At 36.1% G+C, this 23,977-nt stretch overlaps 1 long non-coding RNA gene across 3 annotated transcripts in view; it reads left to right on the top strand.

Annotated features, from left to right (window-relative positions):
- LOC112809615 (uncharacterized) overlaps positions 1-23,977 on the top strand; it is a 115,048-nt gene that overhangs the window by 15,098 nt on the left and 75,973 nt on the right. The window contains exons 1-3 of one of the 3 annotated variants that reach the window (XR_012374947.1): positions 7,441-7,603; positions 9,318-9,366; positions 9,774-9,898. The exons of 1 other annotated variant lie outside the window; for it this stretch is intronic. This is a non-coding gene — a long non-coding RNA (uncharacterized lncRNA). Of the gene's footprint in view, positions 1-7,440; positions 7,604-9,317; positions 9,367-9,773; positions 9,899-23,977 lie in introns of those variants that run through there. One more of the 3 variants, XR_012374946.1, reaches the window with a different exon arrangement.

Raw genomic sequence — 23,977 nt, 5'->3', positions numbered from 1 at the left:
CAGTGAAAATTACATCAGCTCCAAAGCAGACAAGGGAATCATCCAGCTAGCAGACAACATGGGATCTTCAAGAAAGGAGACCAATATAAAGTGTATTTTATTGCTACATTCAGCTTATTACTTCCTATGTGGATTGGAGCCAGCTTGAAGGCAGGAACTATGTCCAGGACTTCTGTAAATTCTCACACAATACCATATATTAATAATTTCAGTGCTAAGTTAATACTTGAATTGTTTGATTTATTAATTAATTCTATGGGTTTGAATTTGTTGGCTAATTTCTTGCTTTATTTTTCCCCCTTTAATAGGTAGATGCTTCAAATATGATTTCAGTCATAGTAATTTATTATATCTTATATCACATCTACAATTCCATTCAATGATAAGTCTAGCATTCAGCTAGACCCCTTGGTGCCCAGACCCTTTGGGATGAATTTTGTGTGTAGAAGTTTTAACATCTTTACTTTTAGGACCCTTATAGACCATCAAATTACTTAAAATCCTGTGAAGATAAGCTTTACTAGTGTATTTACACATCTTAGAAGCCCCTTTTTCTTTCAAGCTAATACCTGTGCTCTATAACTAATGAAAAAGATAAAATTATTATTTTTTATGTTGGAAACAAGAGGCAGCATTTTCCCACAAGCATGTTCTAGTTTATATTCCTTTGGCACTTCAGCATGTACATACTAGAATCTCAAAATCATAACCATCCCAACCAATGCAAGAATCTGTTTTCTTAGCAAATGTTAGAAAAGGCAGATAGGCTATTTGATTTTGGATTTGAAACAAAGACAGAAAACTTCAGTGAAAATAAGGTGGTTTAAGAGCTTAGACTCCTCGCTATTGATGCCATCATCCTCTGAGAGCAATTCTCTGGAGAAAAACAGCAGGACTAGAAGGGAAGAATGGAAGGAGAGCACAGTTCAGTTCCTGCCTGGATTCCTTCCTGCAGCTTCCCTGAGTCCTGGACCAGGCTTGAATGCAGCTCTGTGGCTCCGACTAGTTTTGCAGATCACCTGTGTTATTGAGGTTGGAGCTGGTGAGAGACAGACAACAAGTGTCAGTTTGTTTTACTCTGTCCTTACTCTCTTTCCTGCTTTCTGTCTAGGTTTGCTTCTGAGAATTGACCCTGCAGACATTCAGTGATTTTAGGGCAATAGTCAGGCACAGAAAGAAAAACATTCTGTAGAATTCTTTACCAGTATATGCAACTATGTAAAATCTAATATCTATAATAAATGGTTTACTCCATACTATTCTAAGGATTGTGCTTCCCTGATCAAAGTTTAGCTGGTACAGAAATTGTTAAGCAAAGTAGTTCCAGGAGAAAGAAAATTTTGGGGTGGGTTATGTGAATTCATTCTGGGTTATCTGGAATGGATTTTTTTTTATCTGATTAGATTTAGAGGCATTAGTGGCCCTGTTGTCACTGAAAAAGGGGACACTAAGAATTTATGACATACAGTGACAAAATATTACTTAAATTATAACCTGTAGATACCTTTAATCAAGTACCTATAAAAGGAGTCTTTGGGTGACCAAATATTTGTTGCCACAGGTAAAAAAACAGAACAATAATGGTCTTGGTTGGTTACTACTAAATGTGCTGGAGCACTTGGGGAAAGAAAATGGTCAGCTCAGTGTTTTTGATGCCCAGAACAAGGTCCAGGTAAAGGAGTAGAAAAGTATTACGACTGCCCTTAAGGAAAAAAACAAAAACAAACCTCTTATCTCTTGTAGCTGCAAGGCCAAAATTTGAAATAAAATGAAAACCAAATACAAAGTCTGTGAGTAAATGGATTTGATTCAAGCAAATAAAATTCACAGCTCCCCCATTGCTCTTGTGTTAGAATTAAGCACTGATTGGAAAGGAGTTTCACCAAGAAAAGGGGTGTGTGTGATTTTGCTAGAAGAGAAATGAATAACCCCCAGAATCTGCTATAATGACATAAGGAATTTAATTTCTCACTATGGAGAGTCATATCTTTAATTGTATAAAGATGATTAGGTCAAGCTGGGCAACCAAGATTTTTATTAATATCTCTACGTGGAATAAAATATAGAAAAAAGGTGTTTGCATGGATGTGAATTTAATAAGATTAGACTTCAGTTGTTTTATAGTGTATCAGCCTGGCTAAGCCAAAACTTTTCCTCAAATCCCCTTCTTTTTATGGTTTCAGGTTAGGGTTGGCCAAAAGAAAAATTTGCATGAGTTTGAAAGGTTGAATTGAAGCCTCAACCTACCTCTGCAACACATGTGAATTGTCACCAAGGTACTGACCTACCTTTTTCAGATGGGGCTGTGCTTCTACCAGATCTCCTTCAGGATCTTTATCCTCTGGGCCAGGTCCCTGTGCAGCTCCATGGTGAGGCTTCCAACTTTTCTACAGGTTACCTGTGTCCTTGAGATTGAAGGTCATTTCAGTTTGTCCCTGTGGCTGCCCCTTGGCTATTACTTTCTGCTGCCTCATGCTCGTTGTCTCTTCCTGATTGCTATTCCTCAGAACCTACAGGCACCTCACTTGTATCACCATATACAGAGGCAAGCAGCGTCCATGAATTGTGTAAGATCTAATTCCTATAATAACCCCCTTGTTTCATATCACTCATGGTGGTTCTGCTTCTTTGATATCAAACTACTCCTAAATAAAAGTCTACAAAAGATAATTTCTGTTAAGAATAAGAAAGGCACTTCCCAAGTGTCATTGCTTATCTCTTCCAGGTGGTCATATCATGCTGGGAATTGACCAATTGCTGAACTTCTTCAATTTCTTATATTTAGAAGTATGTATTTAACGTGCCATATCAGCTGACAGAGCTGTTGCAGACTATAGAAGAGTTATGGGGTCAGGCTTTTTGTGCCTTCACAGAGACAATTGCTGACTTGGTAAGTCCAGAAATCCAGGATGTGTCTGGCAAAGAGCATATGCCCTCACATTTGCTGTTTTCTGCTTCAGAGAGCCCCGAGTCCCATGCTGTTTAGTTGGTTAAAAATATCCTACCCTGGAAAAATATAGTGACGAGGTGACTATGTTGCACTGTTTGACTGCTGTACCCCAAATAAATTGGGTTTCTATTTTAAGAGCCTAAGAATTGAAAGTGTACTTTGAACAGTTTATTGGCTGGTTTAAAGAATTATTCCCATAGAAGAAGCAGTGGGGCCCTTCCGATGAATAAAATAAACTTGGGAGAAGTGATGTTTAGACAGGAAAACTCTGATCAAAATCAAATCACAAGGAAGATTCAATTTTCCTCAGGTCACAAATATTAATGCATAAAACTTGGTATCTCATCTATGACTCCATATTCTGTGTTGATGGGAGGGAAGAATAATACCGTGAATATCTTCTGTGATTTTGGTATACTATTTTTAAATCTACTTTATAGCACCTCAAATTGGTTTGAAACTTAGGATCTTTATGTTTAAGAATGCTGATCCATATCTTCAGTGACATAACTGAATTTTCATTTGAGAATACTTACGTTGCAGTAAACATATATTTACTTCTGTAAAAAAAAAAAAGTATTTTATAAAAGATACCTTCCAAAATTAGAGAGAGAGAAAGAAAGAGACAGAGTGAGCAAAGGAAGGAAGGATGGAAGGAAGGAAGGGCAAAAAAAAAAAAAAGTAAGAAGGGAGGAAGGAAAGAAAAATGAAGGAAGGAAGGAAGGGAGAAAAGAAAGTCTGGGGCCTGGGTGGCTTAGTCGGTTGAGCCTCCAACTCTTGATTTCAACTCAGGTCTTGATTTCAGGGTCATGAGTTCAAGCTCCTATTCAAAAAATTTAAAAGAAAATGAAAGAAAGAATCCATAATGTTTTGTTATACCTAGAATTAATCAAAGAAATACTGGTATTACTGTCCTCTATTTATTTACTTGTATTTATTTTTTACTGTTTTAGAGAGAGAGCAAGATAGAGCATGAGCAAGGAGGAGGGGCAGAAGGAGAGGGAGGGAATCATTTTTTTTAAAGATTTATTTATTTATTTGAGAGAGAGAGAGCGCTTGCGGGAGCGGGGAGGCGGGGCAGAGGTAGAGAGAGTAAGAGTCTCAAGCGGACTTTGTGCTAAGCTTGGAGCCAGACTCCTGGCCTCTATCTCAGACCCTGAGATCACGACCTGAGCCAAAATCAAGACTCGGCTGCTCAACAGACTGTGCCACCCGGGAGCCCCATTAATGGCCTCAGTTTAGTAACTGGATTTCATCTCGTGTCTTTGAACTTTGAAAATTGAATGCAGGAAGGGAGAAGGGACATCTATCCCTGCCCCTTTCTTGTATAACCACTCAAATTTATATTTCTGGAGTTCCTTGCGTATAGTACAAACTTCACTGCAGGTAGCATGACATCTCATCTGGATCCCATTGTATTGTTCTAGAAGGAGGAAATTGATGCATGAGGAACTGGAGTGTTTACTGTCAGTAAATAACCTGCTGCTCCAGAAACTTTATCTTTGCATTCAGAATAATATTTAAAAATATAGATATTTATAACTTAAAAATATGAGGACTATTTTTCTACATTATTACAGAAATAAGGAACTATAAATTAATAGAAATTCACTAGCAATCCTTAGTCTTAAGTTTCTCTGAACCAGTAATTTTCCCAAAAGGCCTTGAAGGCTATGTAATCCATTGTCCATTGGATTAAAGAAACTAATCATAGTCCCTCCCTGGAAAATAATTCCAAGACCAACTGTAAGTCACAGAGCTTTGTGCTACTTTCCTTACACTCACCTTCTTTCCAGAGTCAAGAATCAGAAATATTGGTATTTGTAGAATTTGGTCAAGCTCATGAAGACAAACCTACTTAAACAGAGTGTGGATTGAGTACATACATATATATATATATACACATACACACACACACACACACAAAAGAACATATAATAAATGATGTTTTAAGTGTTAAACTTACAAAAATTATTATTTTCTCTCTACCACACAATCACAATTTTGTGATTATTTGTTTGGTACATTAATATAAATAAGCTGATTTAATGGAAATTCCCTTATATAGGATGACTTTCATATATTTCAAAGGTTATTATCAATTATGAGATATTGATACAGCTACCATTCAAACAAAACTCTAACAGTTATGTTCAACTGAACGTATTTCTGCCACACCCCTACACACACACCCACATTAAAAGTTCTTTAGAATGAGAGGCATTTGTAACTAAGGTAACCCAGTTCTCATAATTGAAAATCTAAGTAAATAAAGCTTACACTGTAGAATGGTGAAACATGTATATAATAATTGTACTTAATTTCTAATGAAACTAGGTTTCTCTCTCTCTCTCTCTCTCTGGTTTACAAAGTAAAGCAAAGGGATCAATAATGCCAAGTATTTAAACCTGCATAGTGAAATATATATTAATTTATGACCCACGGAAGAAAAGTCAGAATGTCTGGTTTTATCTGTGTTCAGTTTTAACTGACTGTGTGCCCTTATGAAAGTTTATGAAATTTACAGTTTTTCACCATCTGTAAGTTGGGAATAAAGTATTTGATACTTAAAGCTCAATGACTCTGTGAAGGAAAACCAGGTCATATTTGTGGCATATCACCAAATCTTAGGAGAAGAAAGCACTCTAAACTATAAGGTTTTATTATATCTTTTCTTTCAAGATGAAGCAGCACTGAAATTTCTCTAGGCTAAACAATTAAAGTGTATCTATAAAAGCTTGCCATATTACCCAGATATACTTCTAGGCATTTCATCCTCATGTCCCCACAAGGATTGGTAGCATGTGCATTATATCCATGGACAGATAATTTTTTCTAGAATAACACATGCAAATTGATCACCTTAGATAAAGTTTAAGATCATGATTTATCCCTGGAGTCGAAAATTCACATTCTTTCCATTGGTGGGGACATAGTTCTTGTTACCTAGAAAGGCAAGAGGAAAATATGGCCATCTCATCTCTAAGAATACAAAGGAAGAAAATAAAACATATCAAATTTTTTCTCTGCTATTTTAGTTAAAAAAAGTAATATTAAAAAATTCTTATTTTGTTTTCACATGAAATGCTTTACGAAATGATGTGTAGGCAACTCAGTGGAAGGAAATTGCTTGCAGATTCCATGAACAGGCTTCTGCATTTTTGAAGTGTGGCAGGTAGTTGGAACTTCTTGTTTTAAAAAGGATTTACTTATTTGTTTATTTGAGAGAGAGAGAGAGAATGACCATGAGAGCTGGGGAAGGAACAGAGGGAGAGAGTCTCAAGCAGACTCCCCGCTGAGCACAGGCTCCATCCCAAGACCCTGAGATCATGACCTGAGCTGAAACCAAGAGTGGGAAGCTTAAACAAAAGAGCCACCCAGGCGCCCCAGGAGATAGTTGGAATCTTTAAAGATTATTTATTTATTTATTTGACAGAGAGAGACACAGTGAGAGAAGGAACACAAGCAGGGGGAGTGGGAGAAGGAGAAGCAGGCTTCTTGCTGAGCAGGGAGCCCAAAGCAGGGCTCGTTCCCAGGACCCTGGGATCATGACCTGAGCCAAAGGCAGATGCTTAACGGCTGAGCCACCCAGGCGCCCCTAGTTGGAATCTTTAAATAAAAAGTACCTTCCTCCATTTCCATCTCTGATTATCATGTTGCCTTTAGAGTCACAGCATCGACACAGAGGCAATATGACCAACATTCACCTTGAAAAATGGCATCTGCAATCCCAGGGCATTTAATTTTATGCCCTCTTTTCACTTAAGCTATTTTGAAAATTTCACAAGCGATAAGCATCTGATTTGTGCTGTTTTCTATCAGGGAAGTATTGTTATAAAATCTGACTATGCAATATTTGCATCACCACCCCTTTTGACAATAAGCTCGGAAATTTAATTCTTCATCTTGCAATCTCATATTGACGCTATGCCCATATAAACTCAACATTAGTGAGCTGTCTGTTATTGCCAGGTAATTTAATTTAAGATATTTCCACACCTATGAAGGAGACCATGTTACTTATTGCCTCAGAAAAAGATTCCTTAGGGGCATCTTGGTGGCTTAGTTGGTTGGGCAGCTGGGTCATTATTATGGGGTCCTGGGATCAAGCCCCACATCGGGATCCCTGCTCAGTGGGAAGTCGGCCTCTCCCTCTCCCTCTGCTCCTCCACCTGCTTGTGCTCTCTCCATGACAAATAAATAAATAAAATCTTTTAAAAAATAGATTGCTCAAAAACAAAGCAATGGTGTGACCACTGTTGGCTGTCTCCGTGGATACGTGGATTAAAGAGTAGCTGAGAGAAACACATGTTCACTGAATATTTCTCTTATGCAGAATACAGCTCTAGTGAATATAAATAATAATAAAAAAGACACTGTCTTTTCTTTATGGAAAACTACTTTTTATAGAGGGACTTACATAATGAATATCTTAGTGGATTTTGTCCTCACAGTGACTCATTGGATTGTTAATCTGTTCTTATGACCAATTTTCAGATGAACCAACTCGTGTTTAGAAGTTATATAAACTTGGCAAGTTTACAAATCTTAAAGTGGCAGCACTGAGACTTGAAGCCAGTTCTGTTTGACACAAGGGTCCACACCTCAGCAATGTCAACACCAGCAAGGTATAGCTCCCTACTAAGATTACAGGTGAGCCCCAATTTACAAATAAGTAAATTTTCCAAAAGTTTCCCTTAGCTTATTGGTGAGATCTCAGGTTGTTGGAAAAGTAGGGCATACAAGCTATTACACCAATTCTGTGGTCAAATTATTGTATTGATCAGATTAACTACAGTAGCCAAACATCATTTCAATATTATGTGTCAGACAGGATATGGCACATAACTGGGCTTCTTGTCCCACTTCAAACCCTCCCATTCACCTCAGTGGCTTAATCCTAGCAGTGGGGCAACATATTCCAAGCAAAAGCCAAAATTTTGCCAAGCTACAACCAGCGCTTGATGAGTTCCTTGTGGGAGACCATCCTATTCTTTGGAGAAATCAATCCTTGATATGAGAGAAATAGTAAAAAAATTTTTTTAAATAAATTTTTATTAAATAAAATTTATTTAGCAAATATTCAATATTAAATAAAATAAATAAAAATTATTAATTTAAAAATAAAGTTAATTTTATTATCTCCATACTTTTTTAGATTAGAATCACATAGTATGTAGCTTTTTCAAATTGGCTTCTTAGTGATATGTATTTAAGGTTCTTTTCATGGCTGCATAGCTCATTTCTTCATAATGCTAAGTAATGTTCTATTGTCTGAGGTACCACAGTTTATTTACCCATTTATCTACCGAAGGACAACTTGGTTGCTTCCAAGTTTTGCAATAATGAATAAAGGTGCTGTGAACATCCTTGTGTAGGTGTTGTGTGGGCATTAAGTTTTCAACTCCAATTCAAGAAATATGATTGCTGGATTGTATGGTAAGAGTATGTTCCGTTTTGCAAGAAACTGTCAGGCGGTCTTCCAAAGTGGCTGCACCATTTTGCATTCCCACCAGCAATGAATGAGAGTTTGTGTTTCTCCACATCCTTACCCGCATTTGTTGTTGTTGTCATCAGTATTCCAGATTTTGGCCCTTCTAAAAACTGTGTAGTGGTATCTTGTTGCTTGAATTAGCATTCCCCTGATATCATATGTCGTGGAGCATCTTTTCTTATATATGTTCACTATGTATAGGCGTCTATTAAAGCCTTTGTCTCATTTTTTAATTAGGTTTTTTGTTTCCTTATTGTTGAATTTTAAGATTTATTTGTATATTTTGGGTAACAGTTCTTCTTCAGATATGAGTTTTGCAATAATTTCTCCTAGTCTATGACTTGTCTTCAAATTCTCTCAATATTATCTTTTATAGAGCAGGGGTTTTTAATTTTAACGAAGGCCTATTTATCAATTATTTCTCTCATGGAGCATGTCTTTGATATTGTATCTAAAAATGCACCTATGTACAAAATTACCTAGTTTTTTCCTATGTTACTGTAGAAGAGGAAAATTTTTCCTTTCTTCCCTTTTGTGTGCTTTGGCTGGTCTAATTATTATTAAGTTGATGTAAGACAGATTAACAAGAGAAAAATTTAATTTTATATGTATAGAAGCCCCAAAATACGAGGCTCAAACAAGTGACCAAAGCAGGAGGCTTTTATACTTTTTAAACAAAGAAACAATAAATTTATGAAGAATTGACAAAAAAAAGGGATTTGGGTTTGGGGTGGCAAATCAATGAAGAAGTAGCAAGGTTTGTTTATACAGCCTTCCTGACCTTGAATTCCCCATCTCTAGTGATAAGAATGCCCTTTACCCTCCTGGTACAGGCTGTAGCTTTCACATGACAGATTTATTTACTGCTTTCAGGAGTACCAAGAAGGGTCAGAGTGTTCCTCTTGTACCAGCTGTTTCTCAGGTAACTTTAAATTAAAATAATCAATATGCCAAATGGGGGTGGTATATTCTGCTCCCCATTATTACATTCTAGGAGTTTTATAGTTTTACATTTTATATACGTATTTTTAAGATTTGTTTATTTATTTGAGAGAGAGAGAGTGAGCACGAGTGGGGAAGGGGCAAAGAGAGGGAGAGGGAGAAGCAGACTCCCTGCCGAGCATGGAGCCCAAGGTGGGGCTCTCAACCCCAGGACCCTGAGATCATGACCTGAATAGAAATTAAGAGCTGGACACTGAACCAACTGAGCTACCCAGGCACCTCTGCACTTACGTTACATTTAGATCCATGACCCATTTCAAGTTAATTTTGGGAAGAGTATAAGGTCTGTGCATAGATTTTGTTTGTTTGTTTGTTTTTGCATATCAGTATCCAGTTTTTCTATCACCATTTGTTGAAGAAATGGGACCTTCCTCAGTTCAGACTCCATGCACTAGGCGGCAGCATCTCTGATGATGGTGACTCATTCCAATGTTTCATTCTTCACAGTGTTGGTAAGATGAGACTGTATTAATTTTCATAGACTTAAGAACATACCCTCAATAGCATGTGCAGTGAACGAACTATCTGTTTTGACTTTTGCAGGACTATCTTCTAGCATAAGGCCAACTAGCCCACAAGTAAAATAACACTGTGAATAACTTTCCAAAGGAGAAAGGGAAAATCAAAAAACTTTGTATGATTTATATTACTCTGATCACAAAACTACCTGCATCCTTTTCCATTTTTCCCCCTTTTTTTGAAAATGTAGAACTATCACAGAGAAATATTTCTAACCCCTTAAGGTACATAATAACTAGAAGAGCCCTGGAATTTATCTTAAGAGACTTACGACTTTTGGTTTCCTCTGTCACAGTGAGCTGCTTGAGTTATAAAGCTCTCATAACAGAGTTAAACTGCCTTAACCCATTGTTTCAAAAGTAAGATTGCCTCTTCAGTGTCATAGGTGAGCCCTACAACTATTAATTTACTAAGTAGCCAAGTAAAGCACTCTATCCCACTTCTTTAATATTCATTTTTTTGTTTATTTTGTCTTCTAACTTATCATATTTATGAGCACAAAATTTCCGGTTTCTTCTTCCAACACCATTTCTATTTCAAACAAATAAGTGGAGTATTTTGTCACGTCATCTGCTGGCTTTTTGTAAGCTCCTTGTCATACATTCAAAAAGGATGAGAAGAGTTGCTACACAGGGGTCTTTTCTCTTGAAGTGGCAGTTTCTTTAATTCAGTTTCAAAGTGTAAATAGGCTATTCTCTAATTTTATGGAGAGAATTGCATTACATTATTCATTTCTTTTTCTCAGCATTTTCTCCCTTTGCAAGGCACTTAATTTCAACAATTCATAGTTTATTATGAATTTCTACATCAGGTAATTCCTTGGATTTACTGTTCTTAAGTTTTAAAGTCTAATGCCCTCCTAAGGATAACTATATGCCTATGATTTCATATACTCCATCATAAAAAAATTACAGAAGAATTCAGATGATAAAAAGGATAGTAGAGTACGAGTTTTCTATTATTTCATCCATTTGGGCAACTTAGTTGTCCTTAGTTCAGCCCTGTTTCCTCTTCCTGAAAGTGATGCTCCTTGAGGGGGGAAACCTCAACTGAAAAGGAAGGAAAGAAGGAGAGAATTAAACAAGTGACATAGCAGACACAAACAAGATGATAAACCAAAAAGCACTCATAGCTTGACTTGGTATCAGAGAAGCAGGGAAGCTGTTTTTAGTCCACAAATTAAAGTTCAGGCTTTTGTAAACCTGGCCAATCCATACTTTGCTCAAGAAAAAAGCTCAGCGGTATTGTGTAAACCTCATCTTATTCCTCAGATAACGTTAGCTCCAAGAGGGATGATAACACGCCGCCAGGTTCCAACCTTATTTAAATTAAGGAAAACTAATGATAAAGAGAATAATTTTCCCATTCTAAAATATCTTAAAACACCTCACCTAACATGACAACAAAACCCCATCTTTAGACAAAAGAAGACATTTTGTGAATGCACAGTACCTAAAAACTTGTGGGACTTCACTGAATATTCATTGAATTGATGAATAGACGACCCATGGCAATTTTCCATAATAGCTCTGTTTAATAAAAATAAAGTGTGAGTCACATATTTATTTTTAAATTTTCTAGTAGTCACTTTAAACATCAAAAAGATGCAGGTAAACTTAATTTTAATAATCCATTTTGTTTAATCTGATATATCCAAAATATTATCATTTGAGTAATTAATATAAAATTTTTGGTAAGATATTTAACATTTTTTTGGTGCTGAGCCTTCATGCTTACCATTTTATACTCAGGGTACATCTTAATTTGAATTAGCCACATTTAGAGAAAGTAAAAGCCATGTGTGGCTAGTGGCTGCCATAGGCAGTGAAGGCCTGTCAGAGGTAACTGCTTATTGGAAATCTTGTTAAATGAATGCATCAGTGAAGAATAAAAAGTATAAGAATGATGAGGTAACAGTACTCAAAACTCATAAACTTGAGAAAGATAACTAAAATGATAAAAGAATTACCATAAAGTCTGTACCAGAAAGAGTATTAGACCAGGAAATAGGAGTTATGAGTTTTAGTGACACTTCTAACCTCAACCCACCGTATGACCAGTTAAATAAGCAAAATTCTCTGGGTGTCTCCCTTACAACTAGAAGGACAGGCTCAGTGAGATTTTTGGCTTTTTCTAAAGTTAATACATTGATCCTATGGTCAGTCTCTGGAGTATAAATATTCTAACAAGAAAAGCAAGCAGTTCTCACAATTGGTCAATATCACAGCAAAGATCTGGAGCCATCTGGTAAATCCTGGTAAATTCTGATAAATGATTATCTATAATCTATTTCTTAGCTTTTCATACCCAGATATTATATTTTGTCAAAGTACAACTAGGATGGAACTTTTAAAAGTACACATTTTAACAAGTTCATATGACACGTATAAAATCTGTTAAATTAATTAACATTAATACATGTAAGAAAAATCGGATTACCAAAGAATAGATGGCTAACTCATTCTCTTCCTTTGTATTAACTTAAGAATGCCAATATGTTTATTTAAATTGTAAAGCAAACATCCCATATATACTCAAAGTCCACATGATTTGGCATGGTGGCCATGAAAATGTACCTTTCAGATCTCCTATTTAGGGAGTTGTAATTGACTGATGATCCTAGCTGCAACAGTGATTCCATCACCTTGTTTAAAGCAACCCTCCTCACTCTGAGGAGTCATTGAATCAGTGTGAAGGGTAGTAGGGCAGGTCCCATGAGATGAAGAACTCCTCTGACAGATTCTTCATTTGCCGGACAAAACTTTCGTAGAACTACACGACCATTAAAAAGATTTTCCTGTTAATTTGGCCTCTCGCTTTCACAGTCAGACCTGCATTGCATAGCCTAATCTTCTTATGATTGTCACATTGTTTGCAAATATATTTAATCATGTTTCAGTTTAGTACTACAGATATGTATTAAGTGAATTTGCATAGTTTTGTTCTAACTAAATATGTATTGTAGACCATAACATTTTCAAGTTCTTAAGAAGCACTTTGCTGGATTCCCCATGTAGTAACAAAAAAAGACACCAAAAGTTGTGATGTGAAATGACTAGAGGTTTTATTATTCTTTAAAATTAAAAATTCCCAAGAATCCTTGACTAAATATTGTATTAGAAATCTACCATACATCAATTTATTTAAATTATTAAAACTATTTTGCTGTCAGATTTAAATATGTATCCACATAAGTATATAACCTGCAATGCCACATTAAAATAAGATTAAAAATATACTGTCCTGATTTTGAGAGATAAAAATCTCTTTAATTATTAGAAATATAATTATCAACCAGAAAAATTCTCCATGTTATCTTTAATTCTGCTTATAGCGTCAGAAAAATCCCATGAAAATAAAATTTGTCCAAAGAAAGCAAATAGGATAGTGAAGTAATTGTGTATGTTCAGCCTTAAAAGTAGATCAAGGATAAATGTGATAAATATTTTCAAAAAGTTGAAGAGTTGTCATGTAGAAAATTGCCAAGGTTTTCTCAGTGTACCTTCAGATGACAGAACAAGAAACAGTGGCTGACAGTTGTTAGTAGATAAGATTTTACTTAATTTGAAGAAAAATACTCTCATAAAAGTGTCAGTCACTTTAGAGATTTAATTATCTGAATTTAATATGATATTTTAAGTGTAAGGGAATTCTAATTTGGGGAAAAATAGAATATATGTTTTTGTTCCCTGTACTCTTTTAAACTGGAATATAAATATATATTTTATTAGGTTGCTCACAAAAATGAATGACGCAGTGCAGAAATGTCCAGTGAAGGAAATCTTCACCTCGATGTTTCTTCAGATCTAATAATTTCTGCTGAAGTCTGTAGCTGGTTCTCCATGAATTTTCCAGAATTCTCCACTACCACATCAGCTGACACCTTCACAGAGACCTAATGACTTCTGCCCCTACATCCTCTGTCAAGATCCCACCTTTCCTTCAGGGCCTAGGTCAACTATTTCTGTGTCTAAACCAGTCTGCCTTTGAAATTTTGCAACATACTTGTTCTGTGTGCCTGTCACCATTCCCAGAAATGAAGAGTGAGGAAAGAATATGAAATTACATCAATGCAGTAGAACAATAAGGATACTTATTAGTAACTGGGTGGCTGAACATATACTGTACATATAATAACCTTATGGAAACTATATTTCCTCAATGACCTATAACCCATAGAGAGCAAAGGAAACCCCTCATTAATTTATACATATGTAAAATACCTCTGTATGCTAGGGACAAGGGATACAAAGTAGAGGCTATTTACTTTCAAGGGACTCCCATTTTAGATGGAGTACCCTGGGTAAGAAATATGATAGTATGCCCTCCTGTACTTCTGCACAATGTAGGCCTGCACATGGGTGGCCAATAAGTATTGGCTGATGAAAGCTTGGAGAATTTCTCCATCATGGCTCTGCACACTTTCTGCTGGATCTTTCCTGACTCTGAATATGGCTACCATTCTAGGCTTTTTTTCAAAGGCCAAAGTATGAAGGGACAAAAACCATAAAAATCAAGAAACTCGATTCAGTACCACTATTTCTAACAATAGTAATTAGCTGAACACACTATATACTAATTCAAAAATTACTTATACATGAACACACACACACACACACACACACGCATATCCCTCCAGGTGGGATGCAACTAGAAGAACTCATGGGAGACCATGGGTTTAGATCAAGAGTCCTTCAAAGAATTGCTGATGGAATGGATCTGTTGATTTAGCTACAAAGTCTTCTTTATTAATGGTAACACAGTATGTTCTGATATCCTAGAGATGCCACAGGCCCACCTCTGAATGTGTTTGAAGCATACAGACTCATAGAGAACATTCTTGTCTTACCACAGCTGCTGGATGTGTAGAATTATCTCCAAGGCATCTGTGGATATCATGAAGATTTTGGAGATGCTTATTTTGAAGGTCTCATTGGCTCCTTTACAAAGCTATTTGCAGTTGTAGGACTGCTGAAGTGAAGTGATTCCAGTAGGTGTGTGTTTTTGTTTTTGTTTTTTTTTAACTCAGGCTGTAGGCTTTTAGATTCATGTCAGACTCGGTGATTACTGTGGTTCTGCAGTCTGTCTAATCTTCAGGGAGCATTGCCAAATCATAAACAGTAGAATCTATTTCCTGTATTTTTAGTGGGGATAAATCAAGGCTATTTTCTCCTCAGTAAATTTTGGATTACTTCTATATTAATGCATTACCTTGAACTATCTCTACTATAATGCCTCTGGTTACCCATATAGTCTCTTGAGAACTCTCACCAGTCAGTCTGACATTTCACTATTCAAAGAAGACACAGCCATCTACTAATTGAAGATTTCAGCGTCCACACATTTGTTCAGATACACTATAAAGAGGCTAGGTTAAATGTGTTCTAGGGCAATGTTAAGCCACATTCTTCCATTTGGAGAAGTAAATTTTATATATACCTTTTTTTCTCTGTCTTTTATCATGCTTTTTCCTTTCTTGAAAATATTCTTGAATTGGAATAAAGAGCTGAAGTTCATAAATGGGATGCAGAATTGTGTTAGAAAGCTAGAGTCAAGTAGGGGTGGTGCAGCTGACCACTTTGAAATCCCTATTTTGTCATCATCTTCAAGGAACAATCACCAGGTTCCAATCATCCATAATTTGTCAAGACAGTAGCTCAGAACCTGGGCCACTCATACCTTAACTCCTAAATATATATATATATATATATATATATATATATATATATATATATATATATATATACAATAGCACACTTTAGGATTTCACCAAGGACTTCTTAAAATGATAAATGTCCTAAATTTGTTCTCTTCATTCTCATCTATCTATCATATATCATCTCTGTTTTTTGTAAGGGGAAGAACAACAAAAGTTCACTTTTTCAAGTTAGTTACTTCTTATGAAAGCTGTACTTTTAATCATTAATTTACGTAGTATGCTTATCTCACAGTTCAGTAATTCTATCCTTTATAATGGAATATATCAGTTTTTATAATGGAAATCAACTGGTTTTGGGTTATTATGATTTTTTTCTAGAGGAATTAGAAACCTCCTATAAACAAGGATGCTTTACACTTCATGTAACTGAAAACTTCAGTGCAGTAGTAATAAGTTTTATCTCACATAAGAGGAGATCTAGAGGCAAGATGGAATCAAGTTATGATGTATGGAGGTTGTGGCTCAGCTTTTTGTCTCTACCCACCATGTCTTGACTTTATACTCACCTTAGTTAGTAGAAAGACAACTCTAGAACTTCCAGGCATTGTATATGGAGTTGGAAGTGTCCACTGAAAGGAAGTGTCCATCTTTTCTTGTGACTTCTAAGCAGCAAGGACTATTTCACAGAAATTTCACAGAAAACATCTCTCACACCTCATCATCCTGCATTTGGTTGCATATCCTTTTCTAAATGTAGAGTGGCAAAGGGAATGTGATTGGTTTAGACTAACCATTTAGTCAACCAAAGACTATTTTGGTAGAAAAATGTATATAAAGAGCTAGGTTTTTTTAAGTGAAAATTTCTGCCTATAAGTTCTTTAAAAGCTAAAGGAAAGATCAATTTTGCTTAAGCAGAAAAAATAATATACATGAATTATCTCATCTCCGTAATTTTTAAAGAGGGTATGCAAAGTGGTAATCCTCCTGAAAAATTGTTACTCATATTTTCAAATAAGATGTGACTTTAAAAGCTTTAATTTAGATTTGATTGAATATTTTACACATCTTTTAAAAGAAATTATCTAATAATACTAATGAAGATAGATGAGATTAAAAATTATTAAAAACTAAACATTTAAGTATTCTTCAAGCATCCTTTATGCTCACTGATTCTCTCCGTTCAGTTTCCAAAAGGTAAAAATCACAGCTGCCATAAAGTACTTGTTACAAATGGTATTTTTAATTTTAAGTTTGATGATTTACGGTACTTATGAAGTCTTACTTCTGCTCCTGGAAAAATATATGGAAAAGGTCACCACATGATTACTTATTTTCCAGAGATTTTATTACTGGCGATGCATAGGAGATTGATGTCTTTGGGATTCATAAAATGGTGGAAAATATTTTTCTGTGACAAGTTCTTTTGTAGGTTAAACAGTCTGGTCATGCAGTAAGAAAACATTTAATTTTATTCCCCAGCATTTGATCATGGATTTTTACTATGATAGAATAAAAGTTAACATCTTGCTGAAGACGTTGTTTCCGAGGAAGATATTTTGGGAAACGCTGAGTTAAGAAATGGAAGAATGAAAATATTAATAATCAGAAATGGGGGTTTGGGTCGGGAATTTTGAAGATTGAATCTTGGTAAGCAGAAGCTGAGACAGAGTTTAGGGTGCTAGGTATGTATTAGGTTATCATTGCCTGTGAAAGAAGGGAGAGGAGGAAAGAATGGACAAAGGGAGCAGCTGAATTGTGAACCAGACCTGATAAAGCCCTGGCCAAACTGATGGGGAAATCTGAGCGGTGTGCCAGAATTTTCCTATATTGAGTCAGAACTGCTGGATCTTTATACATTCAACTAGCTTACTCACCAAAGGGTTACTCATGAAAATGGTGTGACCTCACATGGCTCTCTGTAGCAGAGGCAGAGCTTGAAGGAGATAACATCTGGAGTCTGCCTATTGACTGCCTCTCTACAGCTGGGCAGTAAGCCCTTCCTTGAAAGGGAATTTGGGGGAAAAAAGAAAGAAAAGAAAAGGAATTTGGGTAGTTCATCCCTGTATCTGCCATACGCCGCACTGTTGCTAAGTTCCACTTCTCCGTATACACCCAGAGAGCAGCTCCTCCAGGGTTTCTGTGAGCGTCTCTTCCGAAGGAGAAAGTGATGGTCCTTGGAAACAAGAGTTCAATATGTATGCCCATTTTCAGCCTGGGATAAAAACAAATGTATTTTTTTTTAAGATTTTACTTATTTATTTGACAGAGAGAGACACAGCGAGAGAGGGAACACAAGCAGGGGGAGTTGGAGAGGGAGAAGCAGGCTTCCCGCCGAGCAGGGACCCCGATGTGGGGCTTGATCCCAGGACCCCAGGACCATGACCTGAGCCGAAGGCAGACGCTTAATGACTGAGCCACCCAGGCGCCCCGAAACAAATGTATTGATAGAATCAAAACACCTCATTTATAATCAATGGGGCTCTTGCTGTATTTGTTGGTGAAAGTGTACTCCCTTGGTAGTGCAGGATGTTTAACCCTTCAGAGTACAAATTACAGTTACAGGGAGCATGAAGTCCACCAGGGAGTTATCAGGAGTGAAGGTGAGCGAGACTACTTCTGCTAATCATGCAATACTCAAACTCATTAGTGGGTCCCCTTCTACCAGTACACCATCCTACTTCATGTATTAGCAACTGCACTGCCACCTTTGTGTCCTTTTGCCCTCCCCGCCACCCTCACCCCCCAACAGTGAAGGAGTCCTCATCTACTAGGATAGTAAATAACCTACAACTCTATTTTATTGCCCACATTCTGGGACCAGTTTTGATTTGTACTGCCTAAGTTTGGATTCCTCTGAGGTGGATTCTAAGACAATGCAAGGTGTAAGTTTATTGTTGATTAATACCTGTGAGAGGAAGGAGGAAAGAAGTGTGTCAGACAGAGGGAGGAATTGTGAGGGGGGTGCCCATCAAGTCTTGGCTAACCCAGTGGGGAGCTTTGGAGTGAGTAGAGCTTATGTTATTCCACATCAAGCTGAAGCAGACCCTGAAGGAGCTGCTAGCTGGAAGCCATCTGCTGACTGTACCTTGTATCTGGGCAATGTTACCTTGCAAGGGGATCTGAATGGTGCAATTTCATGTCTACCACAGGGGTAGAAAAAATTCTTAAGGAAATATTACCTTTATTCTTTAATCTTTATGTAAAGCCAGAAAGATGAGAAACTATCTTAACATTAAAGGACCTTCATAAAGGAAATTCTAAAGACTCCCTTTTATTTCAAAACTGTGCTGGCTAAAACTATGCTAGGTGGAAGAGAGCAACTTTTTTAAAAAGCTATTCTGAAAACACTTATTTTCCTCCCTGTTGATGCAGAGAATTATATGGCTGAATACACTATAAGCGTAATTCACAAAACTTATTAGGCCAACCATCTTGGCAAGCCAAGCACTGGGAACACTTAACAGATAATCTTTCTTTTAAAAACACCATGAAGTTCCTGCCTTAAAGATAGGTAGTAGTCCTATCAATGGAACACAGATTTTGCAGAGAAAATGACAAAGAACCAAAAATAAATTGATTTAAAATGGTGGACCTTATGAATTTCCATGTGGTTTCCTACCTTTCTATTTTAGACTTTAGTCTCAGATACTATGTATTCGTATCTCAAAAATCCTAACCCATTCTGCCCTTATGGAGGATATAGGAGTTAAGAACTTTTTACACTGATTTTTATAAATATAATTTCATTGATTGGATAGCATTTTGTAAAACAAAAATATTTGTGTTTTTTAACTCTCCACAATTCAATAGCATGGGAGACAACCTCTGTTTTGCTCAGTTCAGCTCATATTTTAATGTCATTTCTGTGTAGCAGGCATTATCTTAGGGGTGGGGATACACAGATAAATAAGACATGTGGATAACACATCATTAGCTGCTCATGGGATTGTGATATTTGAGTTTAAACTGGGCTTTTAGCATCAAGAGGGTGTAAATGAGACTTTCTCCTTAGGACACTTAAATGCAAACAACAAAACCTCATTATCTGGATTCTTTATATCCTATACTGATCTGAGTACATTATCTTTGTGTACTCAATCAAACATGAATTCCTGTTGTCTTTGTAAAGACTGGTTCTTGTAAAGCTCAAGCTATGACATATTAAAAGGTGTGACCAGAAGAGGACATGGGAGTGTTTGTAGTCAAATCCTCTCTACACCCCAACCTCTTTCGTCCTTCATAGGAAAGAGCAGGTATATACAACATGCTTTGAAGCAGAACCTCTCTCAAAACCAAACATAAATGTTAATGGTATCACACAAATTCCATTATGCCTTTTACTTTTTTATGTATTATGACTTAGCACATCGACTGGTAGGAGGTTTTGAGTCATTGATGTTACTGAGTTTTCTATTTGGAGCTACCCACAGATATGAAGAAATGGAAAGGAAGTCATTCATGCACTCTTTTTCTGGGATCAATAATCTCAGAGTCTGACTGATTAGTGTCTTCGAATGCTGTCACAGTTGATTACAGAACCCTGAGAATAAAGGTGTAGGTGGTGCAGGAAAGATTATTGTTCTCAATGTGAACTCTGATTTTTTTTCTTTCAAGTTATAGAAGGAAGAGCCTAAAGGAAAATGTAGGTCAAGTGCTTTTATCCCCTGCAACTTTCAGAAGAGCAATCACAAAATTACAGTGACTGGTCCTGATTTCTAATGATGGAAAGAGAAGGGTAATAGGTGAAAAAGAACCGGGCAAGTGTTTTTAACTCATATTTTAAAATATGAGACAGCCTAAATCAGGTTTTCAAAAAAATTATGGACATATTTGATTGATTTAGCTTGATTTGACTTTGGTTATTAGACTCAGCTTTTTTATGTGGCTACTTCTGGTGATTATCATATTAACGTGACAAAGTGAGAAAAGGAGAAATTAAAATGTATGTTTATAAGGCACCATGTTCAATGTGCTCTCTAATTCTTTCATTAACACACAGCCCTTCACAAAACAATTATTTCCTAAACATGTGGATGTTTAAGAGGGTAGAGACGCTTTGTTCATTAGTGTAATTATTATAAAATCGGATCCACTTAATTTCTTGTTTATAGATATCATATTAATTAAAAAAACAATTTATAAGCATTTGGAGTACTTTCTATTATCTCAAAATCAGATATGTTTGTTTTCTAAGTGAACTTTCTCATATTTCAAGAATAATATTATTTTAATTGGGGTAGTATCAATTTAATTAATATAATTAAATATATAATGAAACTTCCTATTTTATTGGAATTGACTATGCTGAATCCGTGGTGCTAATGTATCATGTTAGAAAAGTGAGTACAATTAGAAAACAAATGCAAAAATCTCTGCGTCAGTAAATACTTTTGCACTGCCTTCAATTTTGAGCCAGGCCTGGATATTTAATGTGAATTTTTAGGATACAGGGTGTTGACAAAAGTGTTCTAGTTTGAGGAAGAGCTATCACAAGACCAAATTAACCCTAGTGTGAAGCTTTGAAGGCAATCTGATGGGAAGTGTTGTCAGAGGTTGAGGGCACAGGTCACTGATAGAGAGGGAAAAGCAGAAGAGACAGGGAGCTTATGGAGTAGGAAGACTGTATTTACATTTTTTTTAATCTGTCTTATTATTTTGTCTCTAACTGGCCTAGAGACATATCTGGACACACCTCTTAGGAAGTTGGAATTCAGTAGAGGAGAGGGTAGACAATACGGATTCAATGAAGCAATCTTGGGAAAAATCACTCACTCTGAGGCTCCTAATTAACTCATAAGAAAATGAAGGTGTTTGATATTAGAGATTTTCAACAACAAGTTTTCTGCGTAGAGCATATCATAAGCTGTTATGAAATGTATCACAAGACATGTACTCCCTTGGTAGTGGGGTAAACTTTTTTGAAATATTATTTTTCCCTTATCAATATTTTTTCTCTGCCATGATGACTGGTCTTTGAACCTAGGACTTGGTGCCTCAGCATTGGGAAGACCAAATACTACCAAGATAGGATAAAGTATTAGACTTTTCTACTGGATAAAAAGGGGAAATAGAATGCTATCTTTGTGCTCGGAGAAGAGAATGAGAGAGAGAGCCTAGTCTGAGCCAATTGATCTTTCATTCTTCCTTGGGGTTAAATTTGGGGGAAGAAGGGTAGAAATAACCTGATAAGTTTGGGGGTAATACCTTGCTTCTCAGGTATAGCCTGGTAACATTGTAATGAGGCTCAGTACTCACCTGTCCTTACGTCTTAAAAGTTTGAATTTATTCCAGGAGAAAAAAAGATGAGAAAAAGGGAGATAGAAATCCAGAGTTAATTTACATTAAAATAAATTACAGAAATCCAGAGTTAATTTACATTAAAATAAATTGCTATAGATTAGGGTTTTTATATCACTGTCTTTTAAACTGCTGGTCATAATGTATTAGTGTATCTTGAAATCAGTTTGTAGTTAAAATAGTATAAAATAGAACAATGCAAGTATGTCCCGCATAGTGATAAGTGTTGTTTGGTGAAATCTAGGTTCAATTTTATTATCAATAGCTAAATCTCTCTATTTCTGAATACATCTATATCCATCTATATCTATATTATATCTGTATCTACATCTATTTATATACACACCCACATACATATTCACACTTCTGTTGTACTATATCACAATAAGAAAAAATAGTATTTCTTATTGTGGGTGGATTAGAGTGAAAACATGTTTAAATACATTTCTGTGATGTGTTTCAAACTGGAAGAAGTTAAGTGACCTCGAATGGAAATTTAAGTTTTCTTTTTCACTACCAAATGAGAATGGGAGCTCCAGAATGAAGATGAAACCAGGTAGTGAAAATAAACAAATTTTTCTCATGTCTGAATTTTTGTGTGTAAATTATGAGCCGATCACACTAAAAATAATTAAAGTACTTGAGTTTGTGTGTGATTTACTTTTTAGGAATACAGCGGAGTCAAAATTATCTCTTAAATATCTTTACTTTTTCTTGTATTCTGATAAGCCTTGATTGAGGGGAAATAGAAGAGTTGCAGACAATTTATTGGGAATTGTTCCTACTCCAGAAAGTCCCCATAATTTTGTGTATTGCACTCTATATCATTTGCCATTAGAGACATAGTGAAAATGTTTATTCCTCCTGCATTAGGAATCTCTTAAATGACCATCACCTGTAGCCCATTTGTCTTTCAAACCCTGGGGAGGGAAGGAAGCATGGACAAGATAAAATAAGGAAAGGGTTCTTAGAATTCTGCTGGTACTTCTCCCATTAGTTGTCTTGAGACAATCAACGCCTACTCCCTCACCTGGTGACGGGCATTTGCTGGTTTAGAGGTCTTTTGGAGTAAACAAAGAGCTGAGAAAAATAGGTAGAGATTAATTAGCATCAGAAAGTCCCTTTCCTATTTCCCTCCAACTAAATCCCAGTGGCTGGTGAATTACAACCTAAAAAGTAATTCCTCCTAAGGTTGTTTCTCCTGGGTGGTGAGGGTAAAGCGTGGAACTGAAATTTTGTGTGCGTGGCGGGGGGGACTCTGGTGTTTCAGGCTCTTCACCCTTTGGTGCATCCATCTCTGCGATCCTTGAACTTATTCATAAGGCTTTACACTCACTAGGATCTGGCCCTATTAGCCAGATCATTTTTTCCTAACAAAGTAGTATGTCTCCCTGGGGGAATATGAGTGCTCAGGCAATGCTAGGCACATTACTTTTCCAAACTAAGTGTTGGAATAAATATTATCAAGTTCTCTGAAAAACAAACAAACAGATTTTTATTGAAGTTGCATTGAATTTTACAAACAAATTTTCATTCTATAGTGAATATGTTGTAACTCCTAATTTTTGTGGGCTCTTCTTTGATATTTCTTAATAAAGCTGTATATTTTTCCCAGTAAAAAGGCTGCCTGGCTTTACTTAAATTATCTCTAAGTTATTAGGTATTTTTAATACTATTGTAAAAAACCTTAATTACACATCCCACTTATTTGTTGAAGGTGTATGGAAATGCAATTGGCTTGTACATACTAACCATCATCTAGTTATCTTGACAAAACTTTCCTGCCTTCTAATAATTGTGATTATTTTGAGTTTTCTGTGTAACAATAACATCATCTGTAAAGAAACAGAGTGTTATCCTCCTCTCTTATCACCATATCTCTAATTATTCATCTTATTACACTGGCTATGATGTAAAGTAAAGGTGAATAAAGGGATGACAGTGGGCCATCTTTTCTTTTTTTAGAGTCCAGTCATAAAACTTTTATTCCACTTACATCATCTTAATCTACATGTTCTCAACAATTATGTTTGAACTGGTATTGAAAGTTTCATGA

Source organism: Callorhinus ursinus, unplaced genomic scaffold (assembly GCF_003265705.2).
Source record: "Callorhinus ursinus isolate GAN/ISIS: 27379988/994484 unplaced genomic scaffold, GSC_fseal_2.0 scaffold42, whole genome shotgun sequence".
In the NCBI taxonomy this organism is placed as follows: domain Eukaryota; kingdom Metazoa; phylum Chordata; class Mammalia; order Carnivora; family Otariidae; genus Callorhinus; species Callorhinus ursinus.
The sequence above is the reverse complement of the archived record's forward strand: the minus strand, read 5'-3'. Positions and strand labels throughout refer to the sequence as shown.